This window comes from Mesoplodon mirus (genome assembly GCF_964341445.2).
Source record: "Mesoplodon mirus genome assembly, chromosome: 2".
Taxonomy (NCBI): Eukaryota; Metazoa; Chordata; class Mammalia; order Artiodactyla; family Ziphiidae; genus Mesoplodon; species Mesoplodon mirus.
The window spans coordinates 224,142,554-224,161,298 of NC_138977.1; positions in this window are offsets into that span (position 1 = coordinate 224,142,554).

Sequence of the window (18,745 nt, forward strand, 5' to 3'; positions counted from 1 at the left end):
ACTAATTTTTATCTCTGCCAGTTACCTTTATAGAATATAGTACTGAAATGCTAATTTTTCAGTACTCTCCGTGCTTCTTCCCATCTAATCCTATTTAACTGGTCAGGTTCAATTTCTAGTGTCCCAACATGGATTTGGAAAGACACAAAAAAGAAGAGTCACAAAAATAATAATAGCAGCAACAAATGTTGGTCCATGACTCACTAGGGTGCCTGGCACTGGGCTAAGCCCTTGACATGCATCTTTAATCCTCATAGCAGCTGCTTAAGAGAGATGCTAGTATCATCCCCATTTTACAAATGAGAGAAGGTGAGGTTCAAAGACTTCATGTGACTTCCCCAAGGTCACACTGCTGGTGAGTGAGGTGCTGGGGTTGGATCCCTATCTGCCTGATTCTGTTTACATACACATATCTTCATTATTAGTATAGATTCAGAAAAAGCGAAATTAGTTACTTTTAAAACGTATTTTTAGCTTCTCCTTATTTGAAAGTTTTTTCTTTCTTCGTTTGTTTAATACTAAGCCTTCAATCTAATCTTTAAAGGAAAAAAGTAAGGAAAGCCCCCCAAATAAATGTGCTGTCAGACACTGGTTAAAGAAATAAAAACAAAGATGGGTATGGCATGGTGGATTTTAAGGCTCCTGAGGATCAATTTCAGAACGACAATCAAAAGCTGTGATAATGAAAGTAGAAAATAAATGGTTACTGAGAATAAGGGTTCCACGTATTACCTTCATATCAAGGAAGAAGAAGTAATATAAAGAGTTCAAAAATGTTGCATCTAACACTGCTTTTTGGGTTTTTCTTGTTTTTGTTTTTGCCTTGTAAAAGATCTGTAGTCACTTTTTCCCTGATAATCTTGGTTAAATAGAAAAATCCAATCACCCAGAATACTTCATTTGTTCAGGTAATCTTGTTAATCAAGCTTCTGAAGGGGGAGGAGTTTGAAGTGTACACACTGCCCTGGGATGTACTGTAGAAGAGGCTTTTCCTTTATTCTGGGAACTCAACTTACTTGCCTGGGAGCCTCCAGTCCGGCTTGACGTTGCCAATGAAAGGCAACTTTGTGTCTTCTGGCTTGATTCTGTTTCTTCTGGGTTAACAGGTCTCCTTTGGCACCTAAAGTTCAAACTCCTTAGCAGAGTGATTTCTCCCCTTGTTCAAGGAGTCTCTCTCCTTTCTGGGTACATGAATTTGGGATTCGGATAAGGGGCGTTTTCCCCCAGTGCTGTGGCGGGGAGGGGTCCTCTCTTCAGTGGCGGGGCCTGGCCCAGCGGAGCCTCACTACTGCAGTATGGGAGCAAGTGTATAGCTCTCAGCACAGACAGGGCAGGGGCATTCTTCCTGTGGACTCAGCTGTTCCCTGCTGACCAAGCCTGGCACAGCTGACCCTTTGAGATGCTGCCTTGTCCTCCATAGCACACATGACCCGCCCCAGCCCCTCCCACAGGGCCACCTTCCCCCATGGATGCACTGTACCTCTTAGCTTTCAGGTACTTTCTGTGTCCACCAAGAAGCCATGGGTTCCATCCAGGTCACACACTGCGGCGCGAGCACCCCTCCCACAGGCCTTCAGTCCAGTCACTTGCCTCAGCACCACCTCCCACCTCTACACACATGAGGGGAGGGGACAGGCAACAAGAGCTGGTCCAGATTCTTCCTCAGGGCGTGGGAATTTCTGTCATCTCTGCTCTGTTCTGTTTATAAATACACACATACGTACATGGCATCTTTCCTGAAGATCTGAGGGTTTGCTTTTTAACAGATAATTAAAAAGTGTAAACCACCATGATTCCTTGTTGCCTGGCTCATAGGAAGCTCAAAGTCAAATGTTATGTCCAAGGATGCCAACCAGCCTATTGTCGTGTTCCAGGAAGCAACTTTTTCCTTCCTCCGTGAAAAGTGATCGTGAACTTGCTCCGAGAGAGGACTGGTTTGTGTTGTTTGAGAAGGCATATTAAATATTTTCAAACAATTTTATATCTGGACAACAAAATACCAGTTGTTTGATAGTATTTTCCATGATAGATATGATGGAAAATGAAGCTCAATAAAATTTTTTTTGCTTGATGATGATGCGCTGATGACACAGGATCGCTTCCTGGATTTGGAGAAACCGGTCTGAGAAACTGTTGGAAGAAGTTTCTGATTCCCATGTTGACTTTTTGATTAACTGTAGGGTTGTATATATGTTTCTACTATAACCACCTAAAATATTTTTTTGGAAGTTGGTGGGAAATTATTAATAAATACCACAAAAGTCCCAACGATATCAACGTCCCTGACTTGGGGCAAGGGACTTTTTCTTTGGAGAGAATTGCACGAATTGCCCTCAATAGCGGTTATCACATTTTGTAACATGAAATTACCTGACGGTTTGATCCATTTTGTAGGCCCTGGACTGTAAGAGGTGCTTGGTTAAATACTTCTTGGATGAATGAATGAATCACTCCGTGAATATATTTCAAGAGATCTGAGCTGGGGCTTCCCTGGTGGCGCAGTGGTTAAGAATCCGCCTGCCAATACAGGGGAGAGGGGTTCAAGCCCTGGTCGGGGAAGATCCCACATGCCTTGGAGCAACTAAGCCCATGCGCCACAACACCTGAGCCTGCATGCCACAAGTACTGAAGCCTGCGCGCTCTAGAGCCCGTGCTCTGCAACGAGAAGCCACTTGCAATGAGAAGCCCGAGCACCACGACGAAGAGTAGCCCCTGCTCGCCACAACTAGAGAAAGCCCGCGTGCAGAAACGAAGACCCAATGAAGCCAAAAATTAATTAATTAATTTAAAAAAGAGAGAGAGATCCAAGCTGTGCAAAAGTCATATATGTAAACTGGCAAAGAGAATAAAGTAACTTTTAATTGAACATAGTATCAGTATAAGGGAGGTAGGATTGGGGGTTATCTTCAAAGGTTTTTTATCTTCATTCTATTATTTTTATAACTTAAAAAAGTAAAAGGGGGTGGGGGGAAGCTCAAGAGGGAGGGGATATATGTATACATACAGCTGATTCACTTTATTGTACAGCTGAAATGAACACATTGTAAAGCAGTTATACTCCAATAAAGATGTAAAAAAAAAAAAAGTAAAGGGGCAAAAGGAAATGATGTATGCAACAAACAGTTCAGAAAAAATAATATGTAGATAAAGCAAATGTGCCAAATGTTAAATACTGGTGAATCAGGGCGATGGTTGTATGCACTTATCTGTGCATTTAAGAATTATTTCCAAATAAAAAGTTTTTTAAAAAGTAGTGGAAAAAATGGAATCCATAGCCTCGGTGTGAAGTGCTGAGTCTGAAAGGCACTTATTTTCTCCCGTTTAGCAGCCTTTCAACAGGAAGGCATAACTCCTTCCCTGCTTCGTACCTCCCTGAGAGCAGCTTTGATGTCTCTGGAACCCGGGGCCTATAAAAGGCCCCCAGGACTGACCCCCTGCTGGAGGGCGGCAGCTTCCGCCCTGCCTTAATCAAAGACTTCTAACTGAGGGCCCTACTTCTCCCCTCCCTATCTCTCTCCTGTTTCATTTCTAGGAACCCAGGAACCAACGGTTGTAGAAAAAAGATAGTGGCCCTAGATAATAGTGGGTTCTTTTATTGTAACTGTTTTGTGCAATAAAATGGACTAGTCGTGTGCACTTGAGTATTTCAAGGGTCTGTGCGGCGAGAGTTGCTGGGTCACTCGCCTGTCTCTGTTGCTCAGAGTTCAGCTCACTTCAGAACCACATTATCTGAAGCTCTCAGTCGCTGTCCTGAATGGAGGTGGGAATTTGGCCGTGCTATTTTGTGGAAGAGCTGTGCTCGTTGTGGCTATAATATAATCATGATGTGATTCGTAATTAATTCTAATCAGCAAGTACATTTTTGCCTTTGCAGATGCTGTGGCCTTTTTCAAACACGTGTTAAAACTCCTATGCTCACGCTCTATGCAGTGAGGGGTACCAATCGAAGTGGTTGAAGCTCTCAGTTTCAGGATTTAATTGGCATTTGGGTTTAAGCCCATCACTTTTATTTTTTAGTTAAACAGACACACACACACACACACACACACACACACACACACACACACTGCCTGAATCCTTTGAAAAACAGTGACTCCAGTCCTAGGAGAACAAAAACAAGCGTGCTGATCATGCAAGTGAGTGAATCTGTAGTGTAACATACGGAGGAAATAAACAAACATATTGAGGTACTACTACTCAACAAACATTGAAGGAGGGCCTGCTCTGTGCCTGGTCTGGGCTGAACCCTTGGTACAAGATTAACCTGAGCTGGTTGCTACCTCCCAGGAGAGAGGATCACAGGGAAACTGCACTGGCACAAGTATTAGGTCATTCAATCCTCACCATAATTCGAGGTAGGGAGTAGACACCCCAGTTGTCTGTGAGACCAGGAAGGGGGATTAGGTGCAGAGCCAGCTCCACAGGCTGCAAGCCCTGTAGTCACACAGGCCCCACACCCAGGAGGGCCCCGTGCCTGGTCTCATGCTCTGCCGTTGCTGTCCTGAAATTCTGAACAATTTGAGCAAGGACCTTGCATCTTCACTTTGCACTGGGCCTGACAGATTAGCAGCTGGCCCTATTTAAGAGTCCCTCAGCCAGCAAGTGGCAGACCTAGAATGCAGGGCGGTTCTTCAAACCTCCAAGTTCACTGTACTTCAATTACTTTGGGAAAATGATTAAAATACTAGATAAAACATGCCCAATCCTTGTGCAGTGGAACACAGAATAGGGAAGCCTAGAATTCTCTATTAGTGGTCCATGGAGTCAAACTGAGTCTACATGAGTCTAAAAAGTCCCGTGGCCTCTTATGAGGACACCTCCTCACATGTCCAGCCCAGGGACCTACCCTTGGAATGTTAATTTTTTTTTTTTTTTTCCGGTATGTGGGTCTCTCACTGTTGTGGCCTCTCCCGTTGTGGAGCACAGGCTCGGGACGTGCAGGCTCAGTGGCCATGGCTCACGGGCCCAGCCGCTCTACGGCATGTGGGATCTTCCCGGACCGGGGCACGAACCCGTGTCCCCTGCATCGGCAGGCGGACTCTCAACCACTGCGCCACCAGGGAAGCCCCTGGAATGTTAATTTTAATGTTAGTTTTCCTGTAGCGGGGCAGGCCTGTGACCTGCAGTCCTCCAGATGTGTTAGCAATCATGACCAACACCAGAGTCATACAGGCCACTGATGTTATTCAGCCCACAGTCCACGGTGGGGCATGGTGAAGCAGCTTCTGGGAGTGGCCAAGGGGGGGATGGAGACTGGGGGTGGCCAGCCCCCTGGAATTGTTGCACGCAGGGAAAGGAGTGCCATGATCAAAAGGTGCATTACTCAGCTCCAACTAGAACTGGGTTTAGGGTCTAAAGCTTGTCATGCAGCCTGCACTTCCATCACCTGCAAAATATCCTAAAAATGGAACTGATTTCAGTGAGTTCCTCCTTCCTGGGGAACTCTGTACTTTAAAAAAAAAAAAAAAAATCATGCATCCCTGAAAATCTACAAATAAGGCCCATATTCATCAGGTCATCTGGCCAGGGGAGCCCAGGCGTGCCAGTACCCACCATTCATGGCGCACTCACTTGTCCCAGGAAAGCATCATTATTTCCCATTAGCTAGGGCAGCCCTTGCATTTCAGACGAGGATGCTGAGGCTGCAGATTAGGGTCACTTGCCAAAGCCTTTCAGCAGACAGGCCGAGGAGCCCAGGATGAAACTGCAGGTCTGAGGGCCTCCCAGGCTCTCCCTGGCTCTGCTGTCTGCCTGCCCAGTGCTCACCAGGATGTGGACAGGTGAGTGCATATGGCCCCCAGGTCTGTGCATCTCTGGAGACTTGCCCTCACGTTTAATTTGTGCCAGGAAGAAACAAAGCAGTGGTCTGCTAGTTTTTCTCCCCAGCTCCAACTTTTCATTTCAAGATTGTTCAAATCTATAGAAAAGTTGATTTAATAGTACAATGAAGGGGACTTCCCTGGTGGTCCAGTGGTAAAGAATCTGCCTTCCAATGCAGGTGATGTGGGTTCGATCCCTCGTCAGGGAAATAAGATCCCACATGCCACAGGGCAACTAAGCCCGTGCACCACAACTACTGAGCTCGTGCGCCACATCTACAGAGCCCACGTGCCCTGGGGCCCACACGCCGCAACTAGAGAGAAGCCCGTGCACCGCAACAAAAGACCCGATGCAGCCAAAAAAAAAGAAAAAAAACCATAATAAATAAATAAATAAAAATTTAAAAATCGTACAGTGAGGGACTTCCCCGGCGGTCCAGTGGTTAAGACTCTGCACTTCCCGTGCAGGGGGCGTGGGTTTGATCCCTGGTCGGGGAGCTAAGATCCCACGTGCCGTGCAGCGCGGCCAAGAAAAAAAATTAGTACAAATGAATATCCGCAGGCCCACCACCTGTAATATTAGTACAGTTTGTTCACATTTTGTCACATTTGCTTTCGCTCTCTTTTTCTATCGTACTCTTTTTTCTTGAACCATTTGAGAGTCAGCTGCAGACATCCTGATGTTTCTTCCCTAAATACTTCAGCATGTGTCTCCCTAGAAGAAAGATCTTCTACTACAAAACCCCAATATCTTATCACACCTATGAATATTAACCATATCTCAATACAAGGGCTGCCAGTTCAGTGCTGTTCAGTGTGTGGTTAGCCCACTGGGGTCAACCTGCACACTATTTGTTACAGGTCAGGAACAAGCTAAATACCAAAAGTGAGAGCAAGCTTTTAGAAACTTTCATAGTAATGTGACAGGGTCATTTTAGATCTCTTAAGTTTAATGATCAAAAATCTGGGCTTGGGCTTCCCTGGTGGCGCAGTGGTTGAGAGTCCACCTGCCGATGCAGGGGGCACGGGTTCGTGCCCCAGTCCGGGAAGATCCCACATGCCGCAGAGCGGCTGGGCCCATGAGCCATGGCCGCTGGGCCTGCACATCCGGAGCCTGTGCTCCGCAACGGGAGAGGCCACAACAGTGAGAAGCCCGCATACTGCAAAAAAAAAAAAAAAAAAATCTGGGCTTACATTTTTGTATATTTTAATTTTATTTTGCAAGAAATTCACTTTTAGGGCTTCCCTGGTGGAGCAGTGGTTAAGAATCCGCCTGCCAATGCAGGGGACACGGGTCTGAGCCCTGGTCCAGGAAGATCCCACATGCCGCGGAGCAACTAAGCCTGTGCGCCACAACTACTGAAGCCCGCATGCCTAGCGCCTGTGCTCCGCAACAGGAGAAGCCACTGCAATGAGAAGCCCACACGCCGCAAGGAAGAGTAGCCCCCGCTCACCGCAACTAGAGAAAGCCACGCGCAGCAACGAAGACCCAAAGCAGCCAAAAATAATAAATAAATAAAATTTAAAAAAATATTTAAAAAAAAGAAATTCACTTTTATTATATTTTACAAAAGCATCTGTGGCACACCGAAAAAACAAACAAACAAACAACTGGTTCTTCACCACAGGTAGTTTGAGAAGCACTGTTTAATTCCCAGATCGTTTTCAAATTTCCCCAATTGTTCAAAAAGTCTTTTAATAGATTTTTTGAGGGGGATCCAGGATCCTCCTGAGGCTCACAGACTCCATCTGGTTGTTATGGGCTCTGCCGGCCTCTCTGAGCAGACACGAAGCCATCGTCCTGCTCTTCTTTGGAACTTGAAGCCTGCTCAGTTAGAGTAACTTCAGTATTTGGGGGGCCTGGATCAGGCAGGTCTGCAGCTCTCTGAGGCCCCCAGAAATTACTGTTCATAAAACTATAAAAGGGTAAGCCCAGTAACCTGATAAATCATTTTCAAATTTCCTATGAATGTCTTCGTGATGACAGGAAAAAAATTATAACATATTTGTGACATTCTGGCAGAGTTACACTGGGTAAGGCAGAAAAGGCTGTGGTTGTATTAAATATCAGCTAAACAAGAAATCTGTGATGTTCTGATGTCGGAGATGGTCATCAGGAAAACCATAACAACATGTATCTGCAGTGCCCAGGGTTCGGCTAAACTCCTTTGCACATGAATTGGAAGTTGTCAGGTTTGGGTTCAAGGCTGTCAGCTAGCAGGTGGTAGACCTAGTGGGCTTAGGGACTCCTCAGCTGGGAAGGGATGTGCATTTGTCTAAATTCATTTCCACTGAACAGAAATATTTAACGTGATTGATACAAGGCATGATACAAATAAATACCACTTACTGCATCTGCGAAGCATTCAACATGGTGCCTGGGACATAGTAGCTCTTAGAGCAAATGCTGCTGGGCTCTCCATCACCCTCTCCACCACCAGCCAGCTTCATGGCTGCAATATGGGCAGTTACACAGGTCCTGGGCTTAGAAGGGCCCTGTGCTTGGTTTAATGCTCTGTGGCTACTCTCTGCAAATTCTTAATAATTTTTTAACAAGGCACCCTGCATTTTCATTTTGCGTTGGGTCCTGCAAATTATGTAGCTGGTCCCACCCCCACCCCCACCCCTCCCCTCCCCCTCCCCTCCCTACCCCACCCCGCCCAAATCTAGCTGACTCTCCTCTGATTTCTTTTCTTTTCTCTCTTTTTTTTGGCCACACGGCTTGCAGGATCTCAGTTCCCCGACCAGGGCTTGAACCCAGGCCCCCAGCAGTGAAAGCATGGAGTCCTAACCACTGGACCGCCAGGGAATGCCCCCGCCTCTGATTTCAATAGCAGATGAGCTGAATGGATGGTTGAGTGCAAGCGTGGCTCCGCTAAGCTGACAGCGCGCACGCACACACACACACATACACACACACACACACACACACACACACACGGCACAACTTTCCGTGTTCCACCCTGAGCCTTCTCCAACAACAAGAATTGCCTTCACCTGCACTGCGGTATAGCCTGGAAGGTCAGGAGAAATAAAGTGTGCGTGGGGTGAGGGTGGATTTCCACGAGTGATGGTCGTAAGTGGGGGCCGGAGCAGGGGGCAAATGCTCTGAACTCCAGCTCCTTGGAGAGAGCTCTGCAGCGCGCTCTGGATGCTCCTCGGGGCTCCCAGGCTGACTGAGCTCCTGCTGCCCTATGCCCACTCCCTACACGCTCCCTCCTGCTTCCTGGGATCACCTCCCAAATAAACCTCCTGCGCCCAAGACCTTGTCTGAGGTTCTGCTTCTGGGGAAACTCATGCTAAGACAGTCTCAGTAGTAGGTGTTCTATAAACATGTGTTGAACGAATAAGTGAGCGCTTAGCTCATAGGGTCAGTGACAGGAGTCAATGAGAAAAATTGTGGAAGCATCTGGTTCAGAGCCTGGCTCATAATAGGAGGTCACTAAGTGGTGGCTGTTAGTATAACTTCCTCTCTTACCCATCCAGAGCTTCCTATTCAGTAGAAATTGACAGGAAATGTAAGGGCACGTGTGACAGGGATGGACCACAAACCAGGTGGCTTAAAACACCAGGAAAATACTCTCTCACAGTTCTGGAGGCCAGAAATCTGAAATCAAGGTATTGGCAGGGCCATGCTCTTTCTGAAGGTTCTAGGGGAGGATCCTTCCTTGCCTCTTCCAGCTTCTAGTGGTTGCTGGCAATCCTTGGCTTGTAGATACATCACTCCAATCTCTGCCTCAGTCTCCCTATGTGTCTGTATCTATGTCTCTGTTTTCTTATAAGGATATCAGTCATGGGGTCAGGGCCCACCCTAATCCAATATGACCTTAACTTGGCTACATATGCAAACACCCCATTTCCAAGCAAAGTCACATTCATTGGTACCAGGGGTTAGAATTTAACGTATCATTTGGACGTATACAATGCTACCCACTAGAGACGGAGAGATGAATTTTATTTAAAATAAATGCATAACACTTTGGCCTGGGGGCTTGGTTTTTTTCCTTGGATCAACTGGCAGGATGAGTAAGCTCAGGCCAGAGGATAATTTGTGCCTGTGGGGTCAGTTCATGTGTCACCTTAAATGGCATTTTCACTTTTATGTCTTTATGAGGAAGCCAGTCTTCCTGGGTGGACTGCAGCCATGTTTTGACATGGCTCTTTGTAAGTGGGTTGAGAATTTACCTTCTGATACAGGTCATAATCCCAACTGGGCTTTTCCCACATAACTGTTTTTATAAATAGTCTCAGATGTTAATAATTAATACATGTAAAATATTTATTAAGCACTTAATTTATGCCAGACTCCTATGTCAGGCTCCAGGGAGACAAGGAAGGTTTGGGCACAGACCCTGCCCTCAAAGAGTTCGTAGGAGCATTTACTGAATGCCTACTACATGCACAGCACAACCTGGGTTCTGAGGTTTTTGCTTTCTCTAGTCCAAATGAGCTGCCCAGAGACTGTTCCCAGGCAAAATACAAACACAGGAGCCACTGCTGAGAATGACCGTGGCGCGGGGAGACTGGAAGCTGGGTTCTTTTCTTGACTTTGTCTTTTTTCTGATCATGTGATTTTGGATAAATCATGTCCCTCTGGGCCTCCTTTTCCTTTTCTATGAAAATAAGCAAATGAAATGAGATAGTGGTGCGGGGCTTGTCAACTCATATCATCCTTAGAGTCAAGAGTCAACCTAGACATTTATTAAGCCCTTACTGTGTGTCACGCAAGATTTCATTTACTTTCTACAACAACCCTATGCAGTGTGGATTTTAATTATTCCCATTTTAGAGGCTAAGAAACTAAGGCATAGGGTGATTAAGTCCATTTCTACAGGTCATAGAGTATTAACTGTTAGAACAGGGGTTTACACTCAAGTGGTCTGACCCCAGGACCGAGCCCAGGACAGTGCACCAGACTGTCTTCTAGTGCAGCGTGGTATTCTGTGATTTGGTGGTGTTGAGAAGACTTTTAAAGGGAGCAGCAACTGACCAGCTGAGTGTAGGGAGGGAAGTCTTTATGACTCTTGAGCTGGAAAAGAAGAGCAGCAAATTCTTTGCCCACTTCCCCTTGGCATCCTTCCCACACTGTCACAGCAACTTAGTAAACACAGAGCATACATGGTGCCCATCCTTCAGTGGAATGTCTTCCTCTTGAGCTTCTTTTAACCTAATGGACACCCCACATCTCCTTTCTGGTAGATTTCCCTTTCTGTGCTAGTTGCTGGGAAACTCATACCCCAAGCCTGTACTAACCCTAGCAATGAGGGAGTATCTTACAGGACATATTTTATATACCCTCATTAGTCCTAGCCTCATTTCGTTTACAGATTCTTCTTTTCCTCTTACTCTGGTGTTCCAGAGGACTCCCATTTGCCCTCCAGATCCACCCTGCATCCTTTCCCACCCAGCTGTCTGTCTTGGAGGCTGACCAGTAAGGACTACGCCAATATTTGCTCACTCACTGACTTCTAGTTGGGTTTGGCCAATGGGGAGCCATAGTCAACCAGAGGGAGGCAGGAAAGGGGGGTCAGTGTATTTGTCCCCTTGTCTCCCTTCCCTCCCCTCCTTCTTCCCTCCACCCTTACTCAGTTGCCTTGGGCTGACTGCCTTTCACCTAAGGCCACACTCCTGCCCTGCTTTTAAATATTTATTGAGACATAATTCACATACCATAAATGTCACCATCTGTAAAAAGTACCATTTCAGTGGCTTATAGTGTATTTGTAAGGTTGTGCAATGATCACCCCTATGTAATTCCAGGATACTCTCATCACCCGAAAAAGAAACCTGGAACCCATTAGCAGTCACTCTTTATTCCTCCCTTCCAGCCCTAGGCAGCCACTAAGCTACTTTTTGTGTCTATGGATTTGCCTCTTCTGGACATTTCCTATAAATGGAGTAATGTAACAAGTGGCCTTTGGTCTGGCTTCTTTCACTTGGCATAAAGTTTTTTTTTTTTTTTTTTTTTTGCGGTACGCGGGACTCTCACTGCCGTGGCCTCTCCCGCCGCGGAGCACAGGCTCCGGACGCGCAGGCCCAGCAGCCATGGCTCACGGGCCCAGCCGCTCCGTGGCATGTGGGATCTTCCCGGACCGGGGAACAAACCCGCGTCCCCTGCAGCGGCAGGCGGACTCTCAACCACTGCGCCACCAGGGAAGCCCTGCATAATGTTTTTAAGGTTCATCCATGTTGTAGTACTTCATTCCTTTCAAGGTTCCCTGTGACACTGTACACATCTTTCTTTCTGTGTTCTAGTGACTTCTTCCTTTCCCCACCCTTTGGGCCTAGAGGTGATAACAGCTCTGCTTCTGCTAGCCCCAGGTTGCTGCACTAGCTGGTGGGGTTTTCCTGCACCCACATTTTAAAAAATTAACCCTCCTCAGATGATCCTATTTGGAGTGTGCCTTTGTCTTCTGGTGGGACTCTGATACCCAGAGTCCTTGTGCAGTGTTTATATTTTGTATGAATTTCCACAATATGACTCACGTATTTTTTCATGATGAGTTGGGACAAATAAATACATGATAGGTTTGCTGATAACATGGAAACTGGTGACTGGCTTTTCCTTACAGCCCTTGCCTGTTATCAAGTCACTGAGTGATTTTAAGAACTCTTGGGGGGTCTTACACCCTCCAACCCTGCCATTTCTGGAAATACCCATCAGGGAAAGGCTGGTACTTGGCCACATTCTGGAAGTAGCTTCGCTCACTTGGCTCAAGTGGGTATGGATAGAGGTCCTAATGAATGGCCAGACTGAAAAGTGGTTGTAACTTCTACGTTCACATGAAGATGCACTTGGGGGATGTGCAACACTCTAATTTGCCAAAGAGGGTTCCCTGGGAGGAACAGTAGTAGCCAACAGAGAGCCATTTCCTTTTTCATCTTGTCACCACTGGTGGCTGGGAACAGACTGTCCAGCCTCTGCTACTCATGAGGATTCTCTAAAGAGTTTTCAATAAATTTCATTTATTAACAAGGAACCGCTCTACTTAAAAAAAAAAAAAAAAAAGAATACCATTTGTAACTAACCTCCTATTACTTAGGGCTTTGATATTTACTGTATTATGGAGGAGTTGGCAGGAATAAGAGTGAGACAATGGGCCCCGGGGTGGAGGACTAAGAATAACAAGGCAAAATTTGCTTAAGCTTGTCACTCAAACCTGAGGGCCTCTTTCTGGAGCAATCTTTGGTGTGAATGCTCAAAATGCCCCAAATCCAAGTGCCATTTAAATCTTAATGATAAAACTCAGGAGCAATGCAACTGTTTAGAACAAGGAAATGATTCTGAAAGCACTACAAAACAAAGACGGATCCCGGTGTTACTGGTAGCAGAAAATTGAGGTCAGCATTGCCCAGATCAAGGAAATTTTATCTTCAAAGATAGCATTTGGTTGCTACCATCACGAGGCAAATGCGAACGGCTTGCTTAGTATTTCACCTACATCATTTGGGGAATGTTTAAAACCTGAGGGGCATAGAACGTTGTCTAGAAGCAAGGAAAATTGCTCTCACATTACTGGTGGGAGTTTCAACTGGCCTCACTTTCTGGAGGAAGTTTTAGTAATATGTATTAAAAGTCTCAAAAAATGACCAACCAGCATACGAAAAGATTCTCAACATCTCAACATTAGAAAAATGCAAATCAAACCCACAATGACCTACTGCCTGATGTTCATTAGGATGGCCACTTTTGAAAGAACAGAAAACAAGTGTTGGTGAGGATGTCAGGAAATTGGAACCCCTGTGCTTTGCTTTGTTGGTGGGAATGTAAAATGATGCAGCCACTATGGAACACAGTATGGAGGTTCCTCAAAAAAATTTAAAAATTATGATCCAGCAATTCCACTTCTTGGTATTTAACACAAAAGAATTGAAAGCAGGTGCATAAAATTGATGACTAATAAGAAACTGCGGTATAAAAAAATAAATAAAATAAAATTTAAAAATTAAAAAAAAGAATATACTTACAATGGAATATTATTCAGCCTTAAAAAGGAAGGAAATTTTGACACACGCTGCAACATGGATGAACCTTGAGGACATTACGTTCTGTGAGACAAACTAGTCATGAAAGGACAAATGTCGTATGGTTCCACTCATTTGAAATCTCGAAGGTAGTCAAAATCATAAAACACTAAGTCAAAAGAGGGTTGCCAAGGGCTGGGGGTGGGGGGAGGGGAAGGAGGAAATAGCGTTTAGTAGGCACAGAGTTTTCAGTTCTGCCAGATGAAAATGTTCTAGAGATTTGTTGCACAACAGTGTGAACATACGTTCCTGAACTGGACACAAAAATGTTTGAGATGGTTAATTTAAACCATGTAAATTAAATGTTATGTGTTTGGGACTTCCCTGGTGGCGCAGTGGATAAGAATCTGCCTGCCAATGCAGGGGACGCGACTTTGATCCCTGGTCCAGGAAGATCCCACATGCCGCGGAGCAACTAAGCCCGTGCGCCACAACTATTGAGCCTGCGCTCTAGAGCCCATGAGCCACAACTACTGAGCCCTCGTGCCACAACTACTGAAGCCTGTGCACCTAGACCCCATGCTCTGCAAGAAGAGAAGCCATCGCAAAGAGAAGCCCCTGCTCACTGCAAATAGAGAAAGCCCACATGCAGCAACGAAGACCCAGCGCAGCCAAAAAACAAACAAACAAACAAAAGAAATCAATGTTATGTGTTTGTAAGTACAAGATTTAAAAGTCTCAAAAATGTTTCTAGCCTCCTCCAAAGAATTCCATTTCTGGAAATGTATCCTGAGAAGCTCCCGAGGACTTTTGCACACACAGTTTGTCACAGTGTGATGTACAACATGAAAAAATAGAAGCAACTTAAATATTCCGTGATAGGGGACTGGATGAACAAATGATCATAAATCACCCAATGGAATACTCTGTAGCCAACAAGAATTTTGTCATAAAAGAATAGTTAGTGGCATCGGAAAGTGGTCATGACATATTAAGTTAAAAATTCACCTTAGAACTTAGAACTATAACGTGATCCCAATTTTGCAATAATTTAGGCATGTATGAATAGAATAAAGACTAGAAGATACATATCAAAATGTGAACAGGGGGCTTCCCTGGTTGACAGTCCGCCTGCCGATGCAGGGGACACTGGTTCGTGCCCCGGTCCAGGAGGATCCCACGTGCCATGGAGCGGCTGGGCCCGTGAGCCATGGCCGCTAAGGCTGCGTGTCCGGAGCCTGTGCTCCGCAACGGGAGAGGCCACAACAGGGGCCTGCGTACTGCAAAAAAAAAAAAAAAATGTGAACAGGGGTCAGCTTTGGGGCATCAGGATTTGAGTTGACTTTTATGTATTTCTGTGTGTTTCTCTCTATTCCCTGAGGTGGACACGCACCACTTTTATTATCAGAAATAAGCAATTTTTATAAAGAAGAGTAAGAATGAATTCCCAAAAGGATTATGTCACACTCTGGAGCTGAGACTGGGCGGGTGGAGAAGTGGCTTTCATTGTCTACTTTATGTACTTTTTATACTTTTCTATATAAAAAATGTACACATTAGTTTTATAATTAAAAAGAAGAATGAAGGCAAAGCACAGTGTAGTCAGTATCATCTTCTTTTCCAATCCAAACCCTCCAGATGTCTTTTCAGAGTCATGGCTTCAAAGAGAGTAAATATAAGAAGCAACTGCCGGGACTTCCCTGGTGGTCTGGTGGTTAAGACTTCACCTTCCACTGCAGGGGATGTGGGTTCGATCCCTGCTGGGGGAACTAAGATCCTGCATGCTGAGGGGCAACTAACTAAGCCTGAGCACCATAGCTACTGAGCTCGCGCGCCTCAACGAGAGAGCCCGCATGCCGCAAACTACAGAGCCCACGCACCCTGGAGCCTGTGCGCCACAACTAGAGAGAGAAGCCCGCGTGCCGCAACGAAAAATCCCCCATACCTCAACTAAGACCCGATGCAGCCAAAAATAAATTAAATGAATAAATAAATAGTAAATAAATCTTAAAAAAAAAAGCAACTGCCAGTGCAGGTTTAGAAACTCCCATGGCTGGCACTGTCCGTTCTGTAAGTGCCAGCGTGAGTGGTGCCTCCCACGCACAGAGGCATGGAAGTGAGGTGACAGCCCAAGTGGGCAGGGATTGGACAGTGGCACCTCCTCAGGGGCCTGTCATCAGAGGAGTGGGGACCAGAGGGAAGGACCTGACCCCCCAAGTGAATTAAGCTGCAAGTCTCCCACTGAAGAGGGCACCCAGTGGGAGTATTCTCCTATGATTGGGTGCAACTGTCCATTTCCAGAATCTAGACGTCGGTCAGCAGCAAAAAACTCCGGGTGATGTTTCTGTTTTGACAAAGAAGGCGTTTGGGGTTTGGAGTGCTGCCCAAGTGCGCGGAGAAGCATTTTGTATTTTTCGCTAACAATGGCATTGTCAGCACACTTGAGAGGCCGTTCACTGCACCAACACAGGGTCAGCCCGGCTTTACCTGTAAAGGAACAAACAATCACGAGCCCATTAAAGACATCACAAGAATTTCAGGCTCTGGCAACATTTGCTGTGATCATTTTGAAGGAAATCTGAGACAGGGAGGGGTCTGTTTTCAACTTGTCTAGGGATTTAATTTGCTTTATCAAGTTGATTTTGCATTTTTCTAAATGGTTCTTCATTCTTAGGGCAAATTTGGTTATTCTCATCTTGCTTTTCACTTACTATTATGACATAAGCATATTTCTCATGTTAATACAAAGTCTTCAAAAATCTCCAAAACTGTATAAAAATATCCCATTCTGTGGCTGTGCCATAAATTATTCCTCTGGTTGCCATTGAGATTGTTGGCAATTTTACTAATATTAATACTGTTGCAATTAATATTTTTGCGCCATTCAGCTTTGTGTGCGCTTCAGATTATTTCCTTAGGACTGATTCCAAAAGTGAAACTACTAGGTCAAAGGCATGCACATTTTTCAGCTTTTTTGGGGGGGCGGTCAAATTTTATTTCATGTTGTTTGTATATTTTTCCTTTCTTTTTTCAAGATAAAACGGCTTTTTTCATAATCGTAAAAGATATACTCACTCCGTGTAAATGATTTAGATTAAAAAAAGATATAAAGAAATGAAAATTACCAGGCAAATTCATCACAAATAACTACTGTTAACATTCCTTCCAGATCTTTCCTTATGTGCATATATATAAAAATATATATGTAATAACTATACATGTTCATCTCTAACTTATTTTCCCTTAACATAGCATGAACATCTTTCTAATAATTTAATAGAGGACTATATAATTTTTTTTGGCTGCACAGTACGCCACTGTACAGAGATATACTTTATGAAACCAAGTTTAGACATTTTTAAGGCTCGGACTCCTATTACCAAGACACTTTCCAAATGGCTTATACCAATAATATCCACTCCCGCTGTCAGTGTGTGGCAATCCGTCTCATGACCAATGAAAACCATTTGCAATGTCCTACTTTTTTTCACTGAGCCGTTTCTAGCCAGGAGCAGTGCCAAGAATCTTGATGGATATGTTTGGTGGTTTGGGCTATTTTCTGAGAAAGAATGGGAAAGAATCTCCGTGGCTTACCTACCACGGCAGCTGCTGATTTCTGAAGAGTGGGTTGACAGGGTGCTGGAGAAGGAAGCCAAGAGGACCCTGGCTTTCCGTAAACATAATTAGGTATTTATCAAACCTCCGGTCACGTCTCTGAATTCACATGGGAAGTTTATTTACTGTCATGTAAAGTATCTTGGGGGAATACTGCATACAGATATTAGCAATTAATTCAATCTAAGAATCACAATTTTTGCAGTTAACAGAGTACCACGTCAATACTCTAATTGCGAATTCTGCCCAAAAGGCCAGTATCACAGGAAGCAGGAAGCCTCGTAATGAGGCAGGACTTCCAACAGAGACTAAAAACTGAGATGTTGAGGGTCAGACAGGGAGAGCCATGGATCTGAGCTGTGTCACGCAGGCTAGGGCTTTGCCACATACAAGTGGCGTCCACCCGTGACAGGGAGGCCTCCTTTGCTCTGCCCGTGTGAACAATGGGCCATCTGGGCTCCCTGGCTCACACCTCTGCAGCGCCCCCTTCATTGGGCTGGAGGGGGCCTCTGATAACCTGCTGTCGCTGGCCCTCGGGGCCAGGTGTGACTTACCCTTTTAAGTGCAACCTCTGTCCATGTAACCCTGGTACACTGAGCTGTCCCAGAAGGGGAGCTGGGGGTGCACTGGGAGGGCTGGTGGGGGGCTTGGGAGCTCTGGAGGAGCCTTCCCACAGTCTCACTTGAAGGCCCAGGAGGCTGGGTTTGATTTGTGAACTTTTCTAATCCGACTCCCTCTCCAAGGTGTGTGCACAGAAGCAAACCTTGTCTTGCAGACAGAGTGCTCTGGGCCGTGGGTTTGTTCTGAATCCTCCTCCCAGTTAAGGTCCTGGTGGCAACATGGGGAGTTAGAAGCATCAGCAAATTGTGGTTTTCTCTTATTCATGGACCAAAGGTTTCTTGTGGGCTCTCCTTTCTCTACTTTTTTTGTGGGAAAGCAGACAGCAACTGAGGAAAGAAAATTCTACAGACCAGCAGCCAACCATGGTGCCGTTGGCAAAGAGAAGGAGGGTTGGCAAAACCACTGATTCCTGTTTTGATTCATGAGCTCAGACCTCTCTCTGACTCTCTGTCTCTGTCTCTGACACACACACACACACACACACACACACACACACACACACCCCACTGTGTCTCATCTTATGGAACCTGTTTCAGAGCACATCTCCCCCGAGGAGCTTGCCTGCCTCCTTGGGCAGAGGTGGGTGCTTCCTGCCTGGGGCTTCCCGGCCTCCCAACAGCACTGCTCCCATTGCTTTGGAAGTCTCCCCTCAAGCCTGGAAGCCTCTGGGGAGAGATTCTGTTTTACCCGCCTCTGTATCTAGAGCATTCTGTCCAGGGCCTGCC